This window comes from Canis lupus, chromosome 25 (genome assembly GCF_011100685.1).
Source record: "Canis lupus familiaris isolate Mischka breed German Shepherd chromosome 25, alternate assembly UU_Cfam_GSD_1.0, whole genome shotgun sequence".
NCBI lineage: Eukaryota > Metazoa > Chordata > Mammalia > Carnivora > Canidae > Canis > Canis lupus.
The window spans coordinates 32,386,943-32,407,219 of record NC_049246.1 but is presented as its reverse complement, the minus strand read 5'-3'; the positions used below and the strand labels follow the sequence as shown (position 1 = coordinate 32,407,219).

Genomic DNA, 20,277 nt, shown 5'->3' with positions numbered 1-20,277 from the left:
TTCTGTGTCCACTTGAAAAAGTTGTATGTATCTTGAGTGACATCTCATAATAATGGTTATTTGTTAAACCACTCATTCATTTGATGTTTTGTTCATTATACACAATGTGCAAAGCAATGAGCTAGTTGAGTAAGACAGTGGTCCTCAAACTTGGTGTGTGTCAATACCACCTAGATAGCTTTCTGAGGCTAGGGGTTCCAGAGCACCAGCCAACACCCAAAACCTCTAGGGTGTAAGGCCCAGGCCTCTGCTGTGTTTTGTTTGAAAAACTTCCCAGGTGACCTTGGTATGCAGTTCCTGGGCCTTCCTTGGCAATACCACTGGAATAAGATAGCCCCATCTTCGGGGAGCTTACAGTGGAGCAGAGGGGATGGAACGATGCTTGAATTATTGCTTGTACATGGGAGAGCACAGCATGTCTCATAAGAGGAGCATAAGATATGCTAAATAGGGTTTCAGAAGAAGTGGCTACCTTCCTTTGGAGAGCTCAGAGAGGCCCAAGGAACAACTGAGCCAGGTTCTTCACCTATGTGATGAGGATAGTGTCAGAATCTGCTACAGAGCCATGTAAAGACTGAGTGCCTGAGAGTTTTCCAAACAGGGTCTGGCACATAGTAGGTGCTCAATAAATGTGACCTGTCATTTGAGTTGGGTCTTAAAGAATGGCTAACGTTTTCTGCAGTTTGTCATCTAAGAAAATTTTTTTTGTAAAGCTTCCATGTAAAGCACCATTCAAATGGAAATCACCAGCTATTATAAAAAATAAAAAGTCTGGCTGTTAGCTTGATGAATAGTCATAGTTAACAAGGGGATCAAGAATTTTCCAAATCCAAATCCATGTGTATAACCTTATACAGGAAACATTCTGTTCCTGACTTTGGTGCTTAATCCGATTCATTGAAACCTTCATTGTGTTTATGTATTGCTTCATTTATTGGACCAGCCTTGCAGGACCAACTGTGGTCCAAACATTGTGCTCAGTGCAGTGGGCAAGCATTCTAGGCCTGGAAGAGCTCTCATGCTAGTAGGAGAAGTAAAAAGTACACAAATGAGTCAAAATAAGCTGAGTTTTCATTACGTAGGTACCCCCTTGAAAGAGGACTGAATATACATCTGCTTACAACATCTGGATCCCATTTCAGTTGGAAAGTCTGTTTTAAAAGGAAATATCCATATGTGTCATGTGACTGTGACCAATCCACCCAAAGTAGTTAGAGAGTGTCTGAATTATTTTGTGTTACATTGATGTTTGTAAACGATAGGGTTGAAACCCCCTTCTGTGCTGGACTATAGGATAACCTTGGAAAATGAAGGCTGTATAAGGCTGGTGCAATTTCCAGCAATATCTAGATGGGGCCAACAGAGTCTTGGACCTCCTCAGGCGTTGCACATAAATGCTCAGGAAACATTAAGGCATTATGGCATTAGGTCTTGGCTCCATTTAATTGACCCCAGAATTTTGACTGCCAAAAATCAGTAAAGATTAATCTGCTTTTTAGAGAATATTCCTTTGCAGTTCAAGGGCCAGTTTCTCAATTCCAAGAAAAAGGCAGGGCTAATTCTTAGCATGAGCTCTGTAGCTTGCCCACAGTGGTCGTGGGTGGGCAGGTTTGTTTGAAAAGGCCCCCTGACTCTGTTCTTGGTGGAGTGGCAGGGTGTGTGGGTTGGAATGAAGGATGGAAAGCTGAACCCTGGGCTCAGTGGGAGTCTAATCAAGAGAGAAGTTTCCTGTGGATCAGGCCCAGACCCAAGAGGTGGAGGGGGCCTCTCTATTTCCGGCCTGAAATGAAACGGCAGTATGGGAAGGCCGGGTGTGTTACAGCAACTTCCCTGGGGTAACTGTCCTGTTCAAAGAGCTCTGCTCACCTCACACAGTGGTTTGTTTCACACAGAAGCCTGGGGCCGCCTGAGAAACGCATGATTATAGCCAAACAAAGCTGATCATCTCAAGGCCTCTCCCCCTCCTGGCTGGGAATGTAGCTTTTACTTTGTGTGGCACATGTGTAGTGCCTCTTTCCCGAAAGCTCTCAAGATGTGAGACACTGGAGACCCAGGAGGCAGAGCTCATTTTCACCCTCTTTTGGGATGTCCTCATGCTCCATCGGGGCTTAATTAGAACCGTCTGGTGAGTAGCCTTCCGGGGAGAAATAAACTTTCCTTGTGAATACCAACCCCCACCCCAAGGAGAAGTAACAGCACAAATTAAATGCATATCCAGAATTGCACTCATCCGAATCCTGACATCATAAACACATTTATCCATGAAAGTGACTGCATTGGATCTGGGAAATCTCCCATGTCTTACTGTGGCTGTGGCAAAGGGGGCCCCGTTAGGACGTTCAGAGAAGGGGGCGGGTTGATGTTTTGATACCAAACCTGCTAGCTGGTTCTCTTTGCTCCCCCACCTGCCTCTCTGTTTTTAGAGAACTAATTCTTCCCTTCACTTGGCTTGTTCCTCTTTTGATCTTAACCTTGGCTACTCTGCTCATGCTCCCAGCAAGTTTGGTGTACAGGGTGGTGTAGCAGGATGAGCTGGGACAGCATATCTGGCCTGTGAGTGGGAAGTGGTTTAGGGTTAAGTAATCCAGGGTGGGAGGGTGAGTGGGACAGACCGTTTCAGAGCACCTCTGATAAAGGAGAAGTGGCATTTGCACACCTGAACATAGGTCCCATCTGATCCAGTAGTTCTTGATTTCAGTCTCACATTTGTCTCTTCAGTCTCAGTATGTTTGGCGGTCGCCATTGACATCTCTAATTCTCTAATTTTGTACAGTGATTCTTGCTTTAGGGGTATTCAGGAGAGCTCTCATTGGGGTTCTGTGAACACCCCTACACCCCCTGTGCCTCCCACTTCCCTCCCCACCCCTGCCACTGACTCACCTGTTCTGTTGGTCTCAGGGCAATGTGGCTGAGATGGTTAACTGTGGTTTTATAGTTTGCCTTACTTGCTAGTCCCCCATTCCTCTTTTCTTATATGGAAGTAGGTCATATCAGTTCAGGGCACACTGGTTGGTGGTCATCCTTCCACAGGCTATGCTCTGTATGAATGTGAGGGGGACAGAGATGAATGAGACATTTTTTAAAAAAGATTTTATTTATTCATGAGAGACACACAGAGAGAAGCAGAGACATAGGCAGAGGGACACACAGGCTCCCTGCAGGGAGCCCAATGTGGGACTCGATCCCAGGACCCCAGGTCATCATGCCCTGAGCCAAAGGCAGATGCTCAACCACTGAGCCACCCAGGTGCCTGGGACATTGGATTTTGACATGTGGGTGACGCTCCATCTGTCACAGGCCAGCTAGCTGAGGTAAATGACAGGGCACAAGGACCAGAATGGGATGCCTTAAATCAAATTTCCTACCCCATTTGGTTTTTATTCCCCTACTGGCCAACTTCAGATTCAGTCTTATCAACAGCAAGCTAGTGACTAGAATGAAAGCCATCCTATCATTCTGGCCAGACATATTTCTGCCAGGTATCACCAGATGCCTCTTTTGAAGGAAGTGGCATGATCAGTGAGTGGGGTTATGAGAAAATGTGCAGGTCCTTCAGCCTGGGCTCTATTTCTGTGATGGAGTCATTCTCTCCACCATTGGGATATGGTTCTTCAGACCAGGGAATACCCTAACAATGGCTCAGCTGGCTCTTTGTGTCTCTTTCAAAAGCATGGGGGAGTTGGGTGACCAGTTTGATTTCAGCTTTAAACCATGGATAAGCTAGAGTGACATGGCAGGCAGCGTATTCTGTGGGAATACAGCACCTTTGAACAAAACAGTCAATTTGTATAAGGCAGGGGTGGGTGTGCGAGGTTTTTTTGTGCGTCTTGGATTTATAGACATTGAAGAGAGAGGAGGTACAGTACTTCCAGAGTGCAGGAATTGCTTCTTCATTGCCTCTGGACCCCAGCCCATGATCAGGTGCAGTCAGGTCTCCATAGAGACTTATGTGATGTATTATGGTGGTAATTTGTTTTGAGAGAGAGAGAGGGTACCTCTCCAGAAGGGCCAAGATTGGGAGGGAGGGAGAAATTATTCTTCCCAAGCAGGGCATGAGAACAATCTGCAATCTACTCAATGTCCTGGACTTTATGTTATTTCAATTTCTGGCAGTGTTTCTGACTACAGTATCATTGGAACACACTTTTTTTTTAATTAAAAAAAAAAAAGATTCTTTGTTAAAGCAATGTTGTTTTATTATTGAAGGATTTACTGATAGAAAATGACCACTATTAACTTTGATAGTGCTTCCCCCAATTTGGATAGAGTAAGTTTATATGATTTATATGTTAAGTAATTAGAAATAACAAATCTCAGGCTTTCCTTAAACCCTGGAAACAACACACACACACACACACACACACACACAGTTCATGTGATAATTAGGAGGGGATTTAAAGAACTGTTTTGTGTTTAAATGAGTAATAGTATTAATGATCTCTGGACACCTAAATAATGGGCATCTTAAAAAGGGAGCAATTGAAATTAGCTGTTTGAGTCACCAACTGCTTTCAGAACTTTCTACTTGTGGGACTTGTCCTAATCAGTGGACTTTTAGCTTGTTTGAGAGTTTTGGGTTTTTCTTTCTGTGCCAGCTAATAGCAGTACTGAATGTGCATGTCATTCTAGTACCTTCATTCCAGTTACCCAGAACACAGAAATCAAGCTTGAGCTACTGGGCGGGGGGGGCGGGGGGAGGGCAGAAGATAGGTTGGTAGAGGACAATGGCTCAAGGTTGGCCATGAGGGAATATTATTGCCCAGGACAACACTTGCAGGAAGGGAGCCATATCTGTGATTTTGGAGAGCCATAAGATAATTTTAGATGGTCTAGTACATGGCATTAATTTAACATTGAATCATATAGTGAGGAAATGGTTCCTTTTTGAAATCTCTTTCAATACCTCTGGTTTCATCAAATAGGAAGTTTTGGTATGATGTGTTAGTAATACTGCTCAGACATTGCAATTTCAATCTTTATAGGTCACTGTAGCTCCTAAGACTATACTTTTTTTTTTGAAATACAAAATTTTATTTATTATTTGTTTTAATCCCAGTATAGTTAACCTGCAATGTTCTATTAGTTTCAGGTGTACAATATAGTGATTCAACACTTCCATACGAAACCTAGCGCTCATTACAAGTGCCCTCCTTAATCCTCATTATCAGTTTCACCCTACAGCACCCGCCCCCCCACTCCCTCTTCTCTGGTCACCATCAGTTTGTTCTCTATAGTTCAGAGTTTGTTTCTTGGTTTGTCTCTCTCTCCTTCTCCTTTGCTTGTTTGTTTTGTTAAATTCCATGAATGACTGGGGCACCTGGGTGGCTCAGTTGATTAGTCATCCGGCTCTTGATTTTGGCTCAGGTTGTGACCTCAGGGTTGTGGGATTGAGCCCTGTATTGGATTCCACACTGGGTTTGGAGCCTGCTTGGGATTCTCTCTGCCTATCCCTCTGCCCCTCCCCACCCCCTGCCCGCACTCTCTTTTTCTTAAAAAAGAAATTCCACATGTGAATGAAGTCATATGGTATTTGTCTTTCTCCGACTTATACTCTCTAGCTCTATGCATGTCTTTGCAAATGGTAGAATTTCATTCTTTTTAAAGGCTGAATAATATTCCACTGTGTGTGTGTGTGTGTATGTGTGTGTGTGTGTATACACTATACTTCTTAATCCATCCACCCATCAACAAACACTTGGGCTGCTTCCATAACTTGGCTGTTGTAAATAATGCTGCTATAAATATAGGGGTGCATATATCCCTTTGAATTAGTGTTTTTGTATTTTGGGGCTTCAATGCTCAGTAGTGCTGGATTGCTGGATTACTGGATTATAGTATGGTTCTATTTTTAACTTTTTGAGGAACCTCCATACTGTTTTCCAGAGTGGCAGCATCACTTTGCATTCCCGTCAACAGTGCAAGAGGGTTCCTTTTTCTCTGCATCTTCTCCAGCACTTGTTGTTTCTTGTGTTTTTGATTTTAGTGATTCTGACAGGTGTGAGGTGATATCTCATTGTAGTTTTGATTTGCATTTCCCCGATGATAGGTGATGCAGAGCATCTTTCCAAGTGTCTGCTGGCTACCTGTATATCTTCTTTGGAGAAATGTCTGTTCAAGTTTTCTGTCCATTTTTAATTGGATTTTTTGTATTTTGGGTGTTGAGTTATATAGGTTTTTCATATGTTTTGGGTACTGACCCTTCATCAGATATGTTATTTGCAACTGGTTGCCTTTTAGTTTCATTGATTGTTTCCTTCACGGTGTAGAAGATTGTTATTTTGATGTAATCTCAATAAGTTATTCTTGCTTTTATTTCTCTTACTTCAGGAGACATATCTAGAAAAAAGTTGTTATGGTCAATGTCAGACACATGACTGTCTGTGCTCTGTTCTCAGATTTTTATGGTTTCAGGTCTCACATTTAGGCCTTTAATCCATCTTGAATTTATATTTGTGTATGGCATAAGAAAGTCATCCAATTTCATTCTTTTGCATGTTGCTGTCTAGTTCTTCCAACATCATTTGTTGAAGAGACTTTCCCATTGGATGTTTTTTCCTGCTTTGACGAAGATTAATTGATCAAATAATTGGGGGTTTATTTCTGGGTATTCTGTTCTGTTCCACTGGTCTATGTGTCTGTTTTTGTGCCAGTGCCATACTGTTTTGATTACTACGGCTTTGTAATATGACTTGAAGTCTGAAATTGTGATGTCTTCAGTTTCGCTTTTCTCTTTCAAAATTGCTTTGGCTAGCTGGGGTCTTTGTGGTTCCATATAAATATGAAGATTGTTTATTCTAGTTCTGTGAAAAATACTGGTGGTATTTTGTTAAGGATTGTATTAAATCTGTAGATTGTTTTGGGTACTAGACATTTTAACAATATTTGTTCTTCCTATCCATGAGCATGGACTATCTTTCCATTTCTTTCTGTTGTAAGACTGTACTTCTGATACTTGGACTAATTTTCTTTCTTCTGGATTATTTTTCTTTTCTCTCTCTCTCTTATTTTTCTCTTTTTTTAGTGCAGTACTCTTCATTTTGGAGAATCTTCCCCAAATGTTTGCTGATCTTGACTACTTATGTATTTATACAAATACAAGGTATTTGTACGAATACTCTGAATTGGTCCTTTCCTTTCCTTTTCTTTCTTTTCTTTTTTATTGTTTTATTATTATTATTTTTTAAGACCTTCACATGCCTTCATCTGTAGATGTTTCTCTGGGCAGGGCAGTTCAGATTTTCCCAGGAAAGATTTTGCTTTGGATGTCAGTGGAAGCAGAGGGCTGGGGTCATCAGCAGGAATTAAGCTGTAACCCTCTTTGTCCTGTTCCCCTCCAGCCCCTCTCCCTTGCCTGGTGTCCTTGTCACTCAATTTTTGCAGAGGATAAACTTCCTGTCTCCTATTAGATGAAGAAGGGATTGTTATCTGGAAGTGCATGGGGGTGGGATGTCATTCATTTATCTAGCCTCTCAAATTTCCCCATCTTGACAACCACTTCTCTATAATTATGGCCAGTCTATCTAAATTGCTTTATTTCTACACGTCATTTTTCAAAATTTCCACTATTGTTAGGTATTTAGTTTGCTATTTTTCCAAATGCAACTAAATTTTATGTTTAAATTCTCATCTATTTCTCTATATTTCCAAAAGAATATTTCTAATAAGTGAAATTACTGGATCAAAGGACAGGAATATATGAAGTAAGTGAAGCTTTCTGAAAGCCTTAGCTGTATTTTGCCAAATCTTAAATCCCAGTTCCATCATTTCTCGCTGTCATCATCATCATCATGATCACCATCATCATCACTCACCATCTCCACCATTACCATCATCATATCATCACCATTATCAATATCTGTCACCATCACTCATCATCATATCCATCACCATCATCTTCATCATCATCATCATCTCTAGAGGAATACTTGCAGTGACTATTCTAAGCACTTTATATTCCCATCTCATTTAATCCTCAAAGCAATCCTGTGCATAAGTCACAGTTATTAGGCATTTTAAAAGAAGTTTTTATTTATTTATTTATTTGAGAGAAAGAGAGCATGAGCATGAACAGGGGAGGGGCAAAGGGAAAAGCAGACTCACCACTGAGCAGGGAGCCCAATGCGGGGCTCGATCCCAGGACTCCGGATCATGACCTGAACCAAAAGGAGATGCTTAGCCGACTGAGCTACTCAGGCATTTTGGTAGAGGAGAAAATGGTGGCTTAGAGAAGTTTAATAACTAATAGGTGGTGAAGCTAAGATTCATATCCAGACCCAACTGGCTGCAGAGTTATGCTGATCCTATCAGCTCACCATCCCCAGAGCTACCCTGTGCTCCTGTTTACCTGAACTCATCTCCAGGGTATTTGGGAGTGAAGAAATGTCCTTATCCTTCCAAGTTAGCAAGGAATGTTGGCTCTTGTTAGGGTCTTTGCTGTTCGGGGGGACACTGTTTTCTCTCAGGGAAAAATTATGAGTTCCTGCTTTCTTCATGCTACATTGCAGTGTAGGAAGACTCTTTAAGGCCCTGGCATGGGGATAGTGCTTTAGTTTGGTTTATAGGATGGTTGTAGATTTTTTCTTTCTTTTAATAATCCTGATATTATTTCAAAGGGGAGCTGAAAGGGAGAGCATACCCCTGAGGACCTCTGGCTTATCACGTATGAATAATTCCCAAACCTCATCTTTAAAATAAATGGAAATATAATTCAGTTGGTCATATCGTGTTCACTTCTGGGTGGGTGGATATGATAGCTCTTAGGAGACAGGTGGCCTGAATCTCCCCCTGACTCAGACACTCCTTTATTTTCTCAAATACAGCTAAAAGAATGATATGCCCTACCTCTCGCTGTTTCACAGGAGTTCCCTGAGAATAAGTAAGAAGATCTCTGTAAATTCGTTTTTTCCCCCTCTAATCAGATAGGATGAAGACCAGGAATGGTAATTATTGCCACATTGCTACACTGAGGTAGAGATCATTAGAATTCATGCCTTTTTATCTAATCTCTTGGTCCTTCCACCTGTTCCTACCTTTCAGCAGGGTCTCCTGGTGAAACCCAGAATGCTCTTGCTTATTTTTAGCAAGCACAGAGCCTAATCAGCTAAAGAATTTTCATAAAGGCCGTGGGACATCAGTATTTCCTTTACTATAAGCAGACTTCCCATCTGCAGGAAGGATGAAGAATTTGAGGAAATTTGCCAAAACATGTCTTCCACCCTTGGTGCCACTAACAACTACCTGCCCAGCAAATGATAGGCTGTATAACCTCATCCACTAATTTCCTCTCACCTCACGGTAGTAGAGCTTACCCAGACTCCTGCTCCGGGGCCTTTGCTCTGGTCAACTGAGTATTTCTATTGAAAGCTCTGGAACTGAACAACTAATTCTTCCACCCTTCTGAGGGCTCAGCGATTTACCCATGGGTCAAGATTTAGAATACGCATGCTACTGTCTTAGTCCTCTAAACAGGGTATGTGTGCTGAAATATTTTGTGATCCAAAAATAAATAAATAAGAATAAGGGAAGGACTTTTAATGAAACAGAAGCATAAAAAATGAAATGAGAATGAGTGGTAAGAATGGATTGCTATTGTCAAGAGAAGTAATGTCTTAGTCTGCTTAGGCTATTATAATAAAACACCATAGACTGGGTTTGTTTGTCACAGTTCTGGAAGTTGGAAAGTCTGAGATCGCAGTACCAGCATAGTTCGGTTCTGGTGTGAGCCCTCTTCCTGGCTTGCAGATGGCCACTTTCTTTTGTGTCCCTATGTGGCTGATTGAGGAGCTAGAGGCCTGGTTTCTCCTCTTCTTATAAGGATACTAATCCCATCATGGCCGCCCCATCCCCATGACCTCATCTAAATTTGATTACTTCTCATAGCCCCACGTCCAAATACCTATCACATTAAGGATTTAGGGCTTCAGTATGTGAATTTGGGGAGGGACACCAATATTCCTTCCATAACAAGTAACTTCTTTTTTAAAAATCTTATAAATGCATACTTATATGTTAAGATGGATTTAGGTCCTTTTTGGTAGATAATTATTTAGATTTATCAAAATCTTTAAACAGAATTAAATTTCTGTTAAGTGGGAAGACCTTCATGGGTGAAGTGTGGACATTTGTAGCCTGTTAAAGCTGAGACTCATCATAAGAGAAAGTTTCCCTGCTTATCCTATCTGAATATTACCCCACCCTTGCTTACCCAGCATTACTTTTTATAGCACTTATCACTTTCTGGTTTTTTTCTGTTTTGTTTCCTGTTCTGTCTCCAGCAACAAGAACAAGACCCAAGTTGTACTGATATGTTGAATGAGTGAATGAGGCATTTTTATCTTAAGTATTTTTAAACTTCCTACATTTATATAATATTCTTTATATTATATAATATTTTTTATAATTTCCATATATTAGCAAATGTATCTTTTTTACCCTATGATAAAAATTAGTGGCATTTTATATACCCATAAGGAAAAGAACAAGTGAGTCATTCTGAATCTCATTCCCTTTCAGTTGGAAAAGGTAGAAATGAACTGAGAATAAATCTGTCTTCAACTATTGGAGGGAAACTAATTTAAAACAGTTAGATGGGCAAGAACTCGCAGGGGTTGGCATGAGGCCCCTTTTGGCAATGGGACACAAATTCATCTTATTTTCCTATAATTTGTTAGATATAAAAATCTGCAAGGCATTTTTGTGTTTCTACAGAGATGAATAAAGGAAAGGTTATGGGCTTCATTGCCTCCACCCATACGCTGGGCCCCCCTGGCACCCTTCTCAGGTGACTGACATTAAAAAGGTATTCCTACAACTTAAAATGAAAAAACTCCAAATAATCCAATTTAAAAACAGACAAAGGATTTGAATAGATATTTCTCCAAAGAAGATGTACTAAATGGTCAATAAGCCCATGAAAAGATGTTCAACATCACTGATCATTAGAGAAATGCAAATCAAAACCAAAATGACATATCATCTCAGACCCATTAAGATAGCTACTATCAAAAAAAAAACAAAAAAAACAAAATAACAAGATTGACAGGGATATGGAGAAATTAGAACCCATGTACCCTGTTGTGGGAATGTAAAATGGTGTACCCACTAGGAAAAACAGTATGGCGGTTCCTCAAAACTTAAAAAGGGAATTACCCATATTATTCACCAATTCCACTTTTGGCTCAGTACCCGGAAGAATTAAAAGTAGGGTCTCAAGGGTCTCCTGGGTGGCTCAGTCAGTTAAGCGTCCAATTCTTGGTTTCGGGTCAGGTTATGACCTGAGAGTTGTGAGATCGAGCCCCTCGTGGGGCTCCTCACTCCACATAAGGCTGCTTGAGACTTTCCTTCTCCCTCTGCCCCTCCGCCCCCCTACCCTGTGCACTTTCTCTCTCTCACTCGCTTTCTCTCAAATAAATAAATATTTTTTTTTTAAAGGGAGGGTCTCTAGGAAATACTTCTATATCCATGTTCATAGCAGCATTATGCACAGTAGCCAAGAGGTGAAAGGAACCCAGGTGTCCATAGGTAGATGAATGGATAAACAAAATTGTGGTATATACATACAATAAATATTATTCAGCCTTTAAAAAAGTGAAATTCTGATGTATACTACAGCTTGGATAAATGTGAGAACATTGTGCTGAATGAATTAAACCAGTCACAAAAACACAAATGCTGTAGGATTCCCTTTATATGAGGTATCTAGAGTAGTCAAATTCCAAGAAACAGAGGGGAGCCTGAGTGATGCAGTCAACTGAGTGTCTTACTCTTGGTTTTGGCTGGGGTTGTGATCTCAGGGCCATGGGGTTGAGCCCCGAATTGGGCCCTGGGCTGCCCCGCTTTGAGCTCTGGGCTCTCTCCCTCTGCCACCCCCCCCCCCCAACATGCTTTGTCTTTCTCTCTCTCTAAAATAAATAAATCTTTAAGAAAATCATAGAAACAGAAAGAACAGTGGTGGTTACCAGGGGCTAGCAGGTAAGGGGAAATGAATTATTATTTAATGAGTCAGAGCTTCAGTTTTGCATGATGAAGAAATTCTGGAGATAGGTTGCGTAGCAGTGCAAAGATACTTAACACTACTGAACTGTACAGTTAAAATGGTAAATTTATGTATTTTGCTACAGTTAAACATTTTTTAAAAAGTAAAATAAAAAGGTAGACTGTGTCATCAGGACCTATCTCAGTGCTCATATAAGCCAGCTGTGTCTAGAGGCTTCTTTATGCTTCCTGTTTTATAAAAAAAGGACACATATTACTCAAGTTTTCTTTCTTTTTTCTTCCTCTTTAATCCATTTAACAGCATATTATGGACAAATGTCCAGGTCAGTGAATATAGATATGATTCACATGTCTTTCAAAAATGACCAATTATTCATAGGGTTTGTGTCTGATGATTTATTTAATGTTTCCTTTTTCAGATATTTCCAGTTTAGTTACCATTACAAACAATGCTGAAATAAACACCTCTATTTTTATTTCCTTATATACTGATGTTCTTTCTGCTGAATTGCAAAATAATTGCTAGGTCAAGAATATTGTCAGAATATTTTCCAAAAATTTATAATAGTTCACATTCATACCAGTACTTTATGAGATGTCAGCTTGTTGATTAGTACCAGATATTGTAATCTACTGGTAGATAATGGGTTGCTATTATTTTTCAGACTTGCAGATGTGAAGTTGAATATGTTTTAAAAGTGTACCAGCTCTTTACATTTATTTGCATATGAGATAAGATAGGGAGTCGAATTTTGTTTTCTTTCAGATGAATAGCCAGCACTGTTTATTAGATCATTTTTCCTCAATAAATTTTTTTTTAATTTTTACTTATTTGTGATAGTCACACACACAGAGAGAGAGAGAGAGAGGCAGAGACATAGGCAGAGGGAGAAGCAGGCTCCATGCACCGGGAGCCCGACGTGGGATTTGATCCCAGGTCTCCAGGATCGCGCCCTGGGCCAAAGGCAGGTGCTAAACTGCTGCGCCACCCAGGGATCCCTCCTCAATAAATTAAAGTGATATTATCATATGTATTTGCATATTTCCTAGACTCTTTAATACCATTGACTTATATTTCTATTTTTGTATCAGTGAAACTGCTTTGAGTATATAGAACTTTATAGACAGTTTTAATGTGTCAAAAGAAAAAAATCCTTTTTCAAAATAATATGAGTTCTCAGATATCTTTTCATTCCTATAAATTTCTTTTTTAAAAAAAGATTTTATTTATTCATGAGAGACACAGCGAGAGAGAGGCAGAGACACAGGCAGAGGGAGAAGCAGCCTCCCTTCAAGGAGCGTGATGTGGGACTCGATCCCGGATCCTGGGATCATGCCCTGAGCCGAAGGCAGACACTCAACCACTGAGCCATCCAGGCGTCCCATCATTCCTATAAACTTTTTGTTTGTTTGTTTTGTTTTCATTCCTATAAACTTTTAAACCATTTTGTTCTCTTAGTTTTTTCAAAGTCCAGTTGTGATTCTGATCTTTTTACTTATTATTTACTTATTACATATAATCTGGTGTATGCATTTGTTTAACTCTAGATGTTTTTTATGATTAAGAAAAACAATATATGCTCATCATTTCCTTTTTTTTTTAGTTCGTTCATTCATTCATTCATTCATTCATTCATTCATGAGAGACAGGCAGAGACACACAGGCAGAGGGAGAAGCACGCTCCATGCAGGGAGCCCGATGTGGGACTCGATCCCAGGACTCCAGGATCATGCCCTGGGCTGAAGGCAGGCACTAAACTGCTGAGCCACCCAGGCACCCCTATGCTCATCATTTTCAACCAAACCATTACTAGATGGTGCTAGATAATGCCTTCTCTTACCTCTTGAACACATTAACAATTTATTGTGTGAACTTGCAGACACTTTCTGTGCTTTTGAAACACACATTGAATTATTTAACAAAAATTGTATAGTATACTCTTTTAAGTAAAAATTATGGATATTTTATTAACAAATCTAGATCAGGACACCTGATTGGCTCAATTGGTTAAGTGTCTGCCTTGGGCTCAGGTCCTGATCTCCAGGTCCTGGGATAGAGCCCTAAGTGGGGCTTCGTGCTCAGCGGGGATTCTGTTTCTCCTTCTCCTTTGCCCTTCCCCTTGGTTGTGTGTATGTGCATGCTTTCTTTTTCTCAAACAAGTAAATAAAATATTTAAAAAGTACCAACTCTGGATCATTACCCATGCATACACATACCTCACTTTTCATATAGTCTGTAGTATTTCACAGTATGAATGTACTGTAATTTATTTAAACATTTTTTTCTGGTAGCTATATTGATTGAGGTGCCTGGATGACCCAGTTGATAGACCATACAACTCTTGATCTTGAGGTTGTGAGTTCGAGTCCTATGTTAGGTATAGAGATTACTTAAAAATATAAGTTAAAAAAATCGTATGATGCATTATTTCTTGCCCTTTCACTTTTATGAATATATTAGTTTGCTAGAATGGTCACCACAAAGTACCAAAGACTGGGTGGCTTAAACAACAGAAGTGTATTGTGTCAGTTCTGGAGCTTAGAAATCTGAGATCAAGGTGTTGGCAGGATTGGTTCCTTTGGGAGGACTGTAAGGGAAAGCTGTGTTCTCTTGGCTTGTAGATGGTCTGCTTCTCCCTGTGTCTTTGGCTTGTAGATGGTCTTCTCCCCTCTGTGCATATCTGTGTCCATATTTTCTCTTCTTATAAGATTCTAGTCATAATGGATTAGGGCCCAGACTAAAGACTTCATTTTGACTAAATCTCTTCTGTAAAGGCTTATCTCCGAATACGGTCAGATTCTGAGATTCTGGGAGTTAGAACTTAAGCATATGAATTTGGGGACAGAATTTAGTCATTAACAATGAACAATGCCATAGTGATTATTCCTGTATATGTATTTTTGTGCATTTAAATAGATGCATCATAGAATAAATTCCTATAAGTGCTATGTTAGAGTTTATGTACATTTCTAATATTCATGCATAAAAAGAGTTGTGAATTTTTTTTCTCTGTAAGATTGGTAATATTTCTCCCTTAAAGGTTATGTAGAATTCACCAGGGAAGCCATGTATGCTTTGAGTTTTGTCTGGGAAAAAGTATTACTGATTCAGTTTCTTTAATAGTACTGCTCAGATTTTCTAACTTTCTTGTGTCAATTTTGTTAAATTGTATTTTTCAAAAGAATTTCTGCATTTCATCTGAGTTTTCAAATTTGTTAACACTGGTTTTTAATATCTAACAACTTTAGTTTTGTTAGTGCTTTTACTTAATTGTATGAATAGTTTCTGTTTTATTTAGTTTCTGCTCTTCGATTATTCACTTCCTTCTACTTTCTTTGGGTTTAATTTGCTATTATTTCATTATTTTTTAAATATTTTATTTATTCATGAGAGATACAGAGAGAGAGAGACATAGGCAGAGGGAGAAGCAGACTCCCTGTGGGGAGTCCGATGTGGGACTCGATCCCAGGACCCCGGGATCATGACCTGAGCCAAAGGCAGATGCTCAACCACTGAGCTATTCAGGTGCCCCATCACTATTTTTTTTTTAAAACCAGCTTGGTGATATGGATGATCTGATCACTGATGATTCATTCATTCATTCATTCATTTATTTCATACAAAAGAGGAAAAGGGCACATACAATGAGGAGGAAGGTCCAGAGGGAGAGGGAGAAGCAGACTCCCAGCTGAGCAGGGAGCCCGACATAGGACTCAATCCCAGGACCCTGAAATAATAACATAAGCCAAAGGCAGCCACTTAACTGACTGAGCCACTGCGGCACCCCGATCTTTGATTTTTTTTAGACTTTATTTTCTAAAGACAGGTGTTGGTTAGGATGTAGAGCAACATGGAACTCTTACTGTTGGATTGGGTATGTAATTTGATACAATGACTATTAAAAGTTGCTTGGTGATATTTATTAAAATTGAACATACATGTACCATGTAATTTCAGCAATTTCATTTCTATGTATATATCTTAGAGAACTGAGTACATATGTATAATGAAAGATGTGTAAGGATGTTTATTTTATAGAAGCATATAGCTGAAGGGCCTCAAATTGGAAACAACTCATGTCCATCAGCAACACAGCATGGATAAATAAATTGTAGATTCATATAATGGAATACTATATAGCACTGAATGTGAGCAAACTACTAGTAAAAGCAAGAACATGAATGAATTGCATATATACATTATATGTTACAGGTTATATGTACTGTTTAACCACAGACAAGGGGAACCTATAGTCTTAGGAGAGTGGTTATATTTGAGAAGGAAACTGTGAATGGTCATGAAGGGAGCTTTGGAGTACTCCTAAAGTTCTGTTTCTTCACCTGGGTGGTGGTTATGTACACATGTTCATTTTTTTTAAATTTTTATTTATTTATGATAGTCACAGAGAGAGAGAGAGAGAGAGAGAGGCAGAGACACAGGCAGAGAGAGAAGCAGGCTCCATGCAGCAGGAGCCCGATGTGGGATTCGATCCCGGGTCTCCAGGATCGCGCCCTGGGCCAAAGGCAGGCGCCACCCAGGGATCCCACACATGTTCATTTTTAAATAATTAATCAAACTGTATGCCTGTGATTGTGTGTCTATTTTACTTTAAAAAAAAAAAAAAGGTCTTTTAAAATGTATTGCATAGTTCCTAAATGGCCTTCCAAAAAAATTGTCCTTCCAAAATGGCCTTCTCCTTAGTGTCATTACTCTAAATGTTTGAGAGTACCTGTCACCCACATTATTCCAACCTTGAGAATTCCCATATTTTAAAATACTTCCTAGTCTGTTAGGGAAAAAAATCAATTGCTACTTTTTTCATTTTATTATTTTTAGTGGAGATATGCATCTATTGGACACATATTTCTTTTGTAATTGGTCCGTGTTCCATGCTTATTTTTCTTGAGTAAAAATCTTCATTCTTCATCATGATTGGTAAAATTTTATGAAAAAAAAAAAAAAAAAAAAAAAAAAAAAAATAAAATTTTATGGCATACAGTTTTCTGTCTTTGCCATATATGTTGTACATTTTTATTTTTATTTTTAATTATTTTTTTAAGATTTTATTTATTTATGAGACATGAAGAGAGAGAGAGGCAGAGACACAGGCAGAGAGAGAAGCAGGCTCCATGCAGGGAGCCCAATGTAGGACTCTATCCCAGGACTCCAGGATCACACCCTGGACAGAAGGCAGGCACTAAACCACTGAGCTACCCAGGGATCCCCTGTTGTACATTTTTAAAAGACTCTTTTATAAGAACATTTTTAGATTCAGAGCAAAATTGAAAGAAAGATACAAAGATTTCACTGATATCCCTTGCTTACACATGCATATAATCCCCTATTATCAACATCCCCCAGGAGGGTGGTACATTTGTTACGATTGGTGAACCTACGTTGACACATCATAATTGCCCCAATTCTATACTTTATAGTAGGGTTCACTCTTGTTACATATTCTGTGGGCTTGGACAGATGTATAACATGTATCTGTCATTATGGTATCATACAAAATAGTTTCGTTTCTAAAATCTCAAAAAAAAAAAATCTAAAAATACTCTGTGCTTCACCTATTAATCTCTTCACAACTCCTACTGCCACCCCTACCCTCCAGTCCCTGGCAACGATTGCTCTTTTTACTCTCCTCATAGTTTGCCTTTTCCAGAATGTCATATAGTTGGGATTATACAGTATGTAGCTTTTTCAGATTGGCTTCTTTCACATAGTAATATGCATTTGAGGTCCCTTCATGGCTTTCCATGGCTTGATAGCTCATTTCTGCTTAGCACTGAATAATATTCTATTGTCTGTATGTTCCAGTTTATTCGTCCCTTCACTTACTGAAGGACATCTTGGTTGCTTCCAAGTTTTGGCAATTATGAATAAATTTTCTGTAAACATCCCTGTACATGTTTTTGTGTGGACATAAGTTTTCATTTGAAAACTTTCATTTGAGAAAATACCAGAGTGCATTTTCTAGATCATATGATGACTATTTTTAATTTTTTAAAGATTTTATTTATCTGAGAAAGGGAGAGCAGCAGGAGCAGGGTGGGGGGCAGAAAAAGAGGAAGAAGCAGGCTCCCTGTTGAGCAGGGAGCCTGATGTGGAGCTTGGCCTCAGGACTCTGAGATCATACCTGAGCTGAAGGCAGATGCTTAACCTGAGCCACTCAGGCACCCTGACTATTTTTAATTTTTAAACAAACTGCTAAACTCTTCCAAACTGGCTGTACCATTTTGCATTCCCTGTCAGCAATAGAAGAAAGTTCCTATTGTTCCACATTCTCACCAACATTTGATGTTGTCAGTTCTGGTTATTTTAATAGGTCCATAGTGGCATCTCGTTGTCTTAGTTTGTAGTTCCCTAATGACTTATGATGTTGACTATCTTTTCATATGCTCATTTGAGAACTATATAAGTGTACCTTTTTATGACGAGATGTCTGTAAACATCTTTGACTCCTTTTTTATTTTTTATTTATTTTTTAAGATTTTATTTATTTATGAGAGACACAGAGAGAGGCAGAGACATAGGCCGAGGGAGAAGCAGACTCCCTTCGGAGAGCCCAATGCGGGGACTCAATCCCAGGACCCCAGGATCATGCCCTGAACCAAAGGCAGATGCTCAACCCCTGAGCCACCCAGGCATCACTCTTTGACTCCTTCTTTAATTGGGTGGTTTATTTTTCTTATTGTTGAGTTTTGAGTTCTTTTTATATTTGAGATAATAGTCCTTTATCAAATATGTCTTTTGCCAATAGTTTCAACCAGTTTGTGGCTTATCTTCTCATTCTCTTTTTTTTTTTAATTTTATTTTTATTTTTAATTTTTTATTTATTTATGATAGTCACACACAGAGAGAGAGAGGGGCAGAGACATAGGCAGAGGGAGAAACAGGCTCCATGCACCGGGAGCCCGATGTGGGATTCGATCCCGGGTCTCCAGGATCGCGCCCTGGGGCAAAGGCAGGCGCCAAACCGCTGCGCCACCCAGGGATCCCATCTTCTCATTCTCTTGAGAGTGTCTTTTGCAGAACAAAAGTTTTAATTTTAATGAAGTCCAGCTTATCAGTTATTTCTTTCATGGATTGTGCTTTTGGTGTTGTATGTAAAAAGTTATGACCAAACCTATGGTCATCTAGATTTCTTCCTACGTTATCCTCTGGGTGTCTTATAGTTTTGCATTTTATGCTGAGGTATAAAATCCATTTTGAGTTAATTTTGTGAAGAGTATGAGATCGGTGTTTAAATTCTTTTTTTTCTTTCTTGTGGTTGTCCAGTTCTGGTATCATCCAAGACAATACAATGGAGAAAAGATAGTCTTTCATATCTTGGTCAGAGATAAAAATATATTTTGATAAAGATATATTTGTGTATGTATGTTTCTGGGCATATTCTGTGAATTCTGTTCTGTACATCTGTTTATTATTATGTTAATACCATGCTGTCTTGATGACTGTAGCTTTATGGTAAGTCTTGAAGCTGGGTAGTATTAGACTTCCAACTGTGTTCTTCTCCTTCAATATTGTTTTAGCTATTCTGGGTCTTTTGCCTCTCCATATAATGTGCAGAATCGGTTTGTCAATGTACACAAAATAGCTTCCTGGAATTTTGATAGAAATTACATTGACTGTAGATGAATCAAGTTGAACTGACAACTTGATAATACTGAGTCTTTCTATGGAATATCAATTTATTTAGTTCTTCTGTTTCATTTGTCAGAGCTTTATGGTTTTCTTCACATAAATCTTGTATGTAATTTATTTGATCTATGCCTAATATTTCATTTTGTGTATGGTATTGTTTTAAAATTCAAATTCCATTTGTTGGTTCCTGGTATATAGAAAAGCAATTGAGTTTTGTATATTAATCTTGTATTTTTTTAAAGATTCTTTTAGATTTTCTGTGGAGATGGTCATGTCTGCAGACATCATTTACAAAGACAGTTTTATTTTTTCTTCCCAATTTATATACCATTTGTGTCCTTTTCATATCTTACTATGTCATCTAGGATTTCCAGTATGATGTTGAAAGGGAGTGGTGAGAGGAGACGTCCTTGCCTTGTTCTTGATCTTAATGTTCTTGAAGCTTCTAGTTTGCTACCATTAAATATGATGCTAACTTTGGTTCTTTGTAGATATTTCTTAACAAGTTGAGGAAATCCCCTCTATTCTTAGATTACTGAGAGTATTGTCATGAATGGTAAGTTGGCTCTGGTACTAATTCCAATGTGAGTGTGTGTGTATAGGGTTTCTCCCTCTCCTCCACAACAAGGAGTGCT

General features: G+C 39.2%; 1 protein-coding gene and 1 long non-coding RNA gene across 5 annotated transcripts in view; one reads left to right on the top strand and one right to left on the bottom strand.

Annotated features, from left to right (window-relative positions):
• Nucleotides 1-20,277, top strand: part of DOCK5 (dedicator of cytokinesis 5) — a 211,719-nt gene that overhangs the window by 20,935 nt on the left and 170,507 nt on the right. The gene's annotated exons all lie outside the window — the stretch shown is intronic.
• The window catches only part of LOC111092454, a 58,816-nt gene that overhangs the window by 3,129 nt on the left and 35,410 nt on the right, over nucleotides 1-20,277 (bottom strand). Inside the window, exon 4 of the long non-coding RNA XR_005378673.1 lies at nucleotides 2,881-3,038. This is a non-coding gene — a long non-coding RNA (uncharacterized LOC111092454). The remainder of the gene's footprint in view (nucleotides 1-2,880; nucleotides 3,039-20,277) is intronic.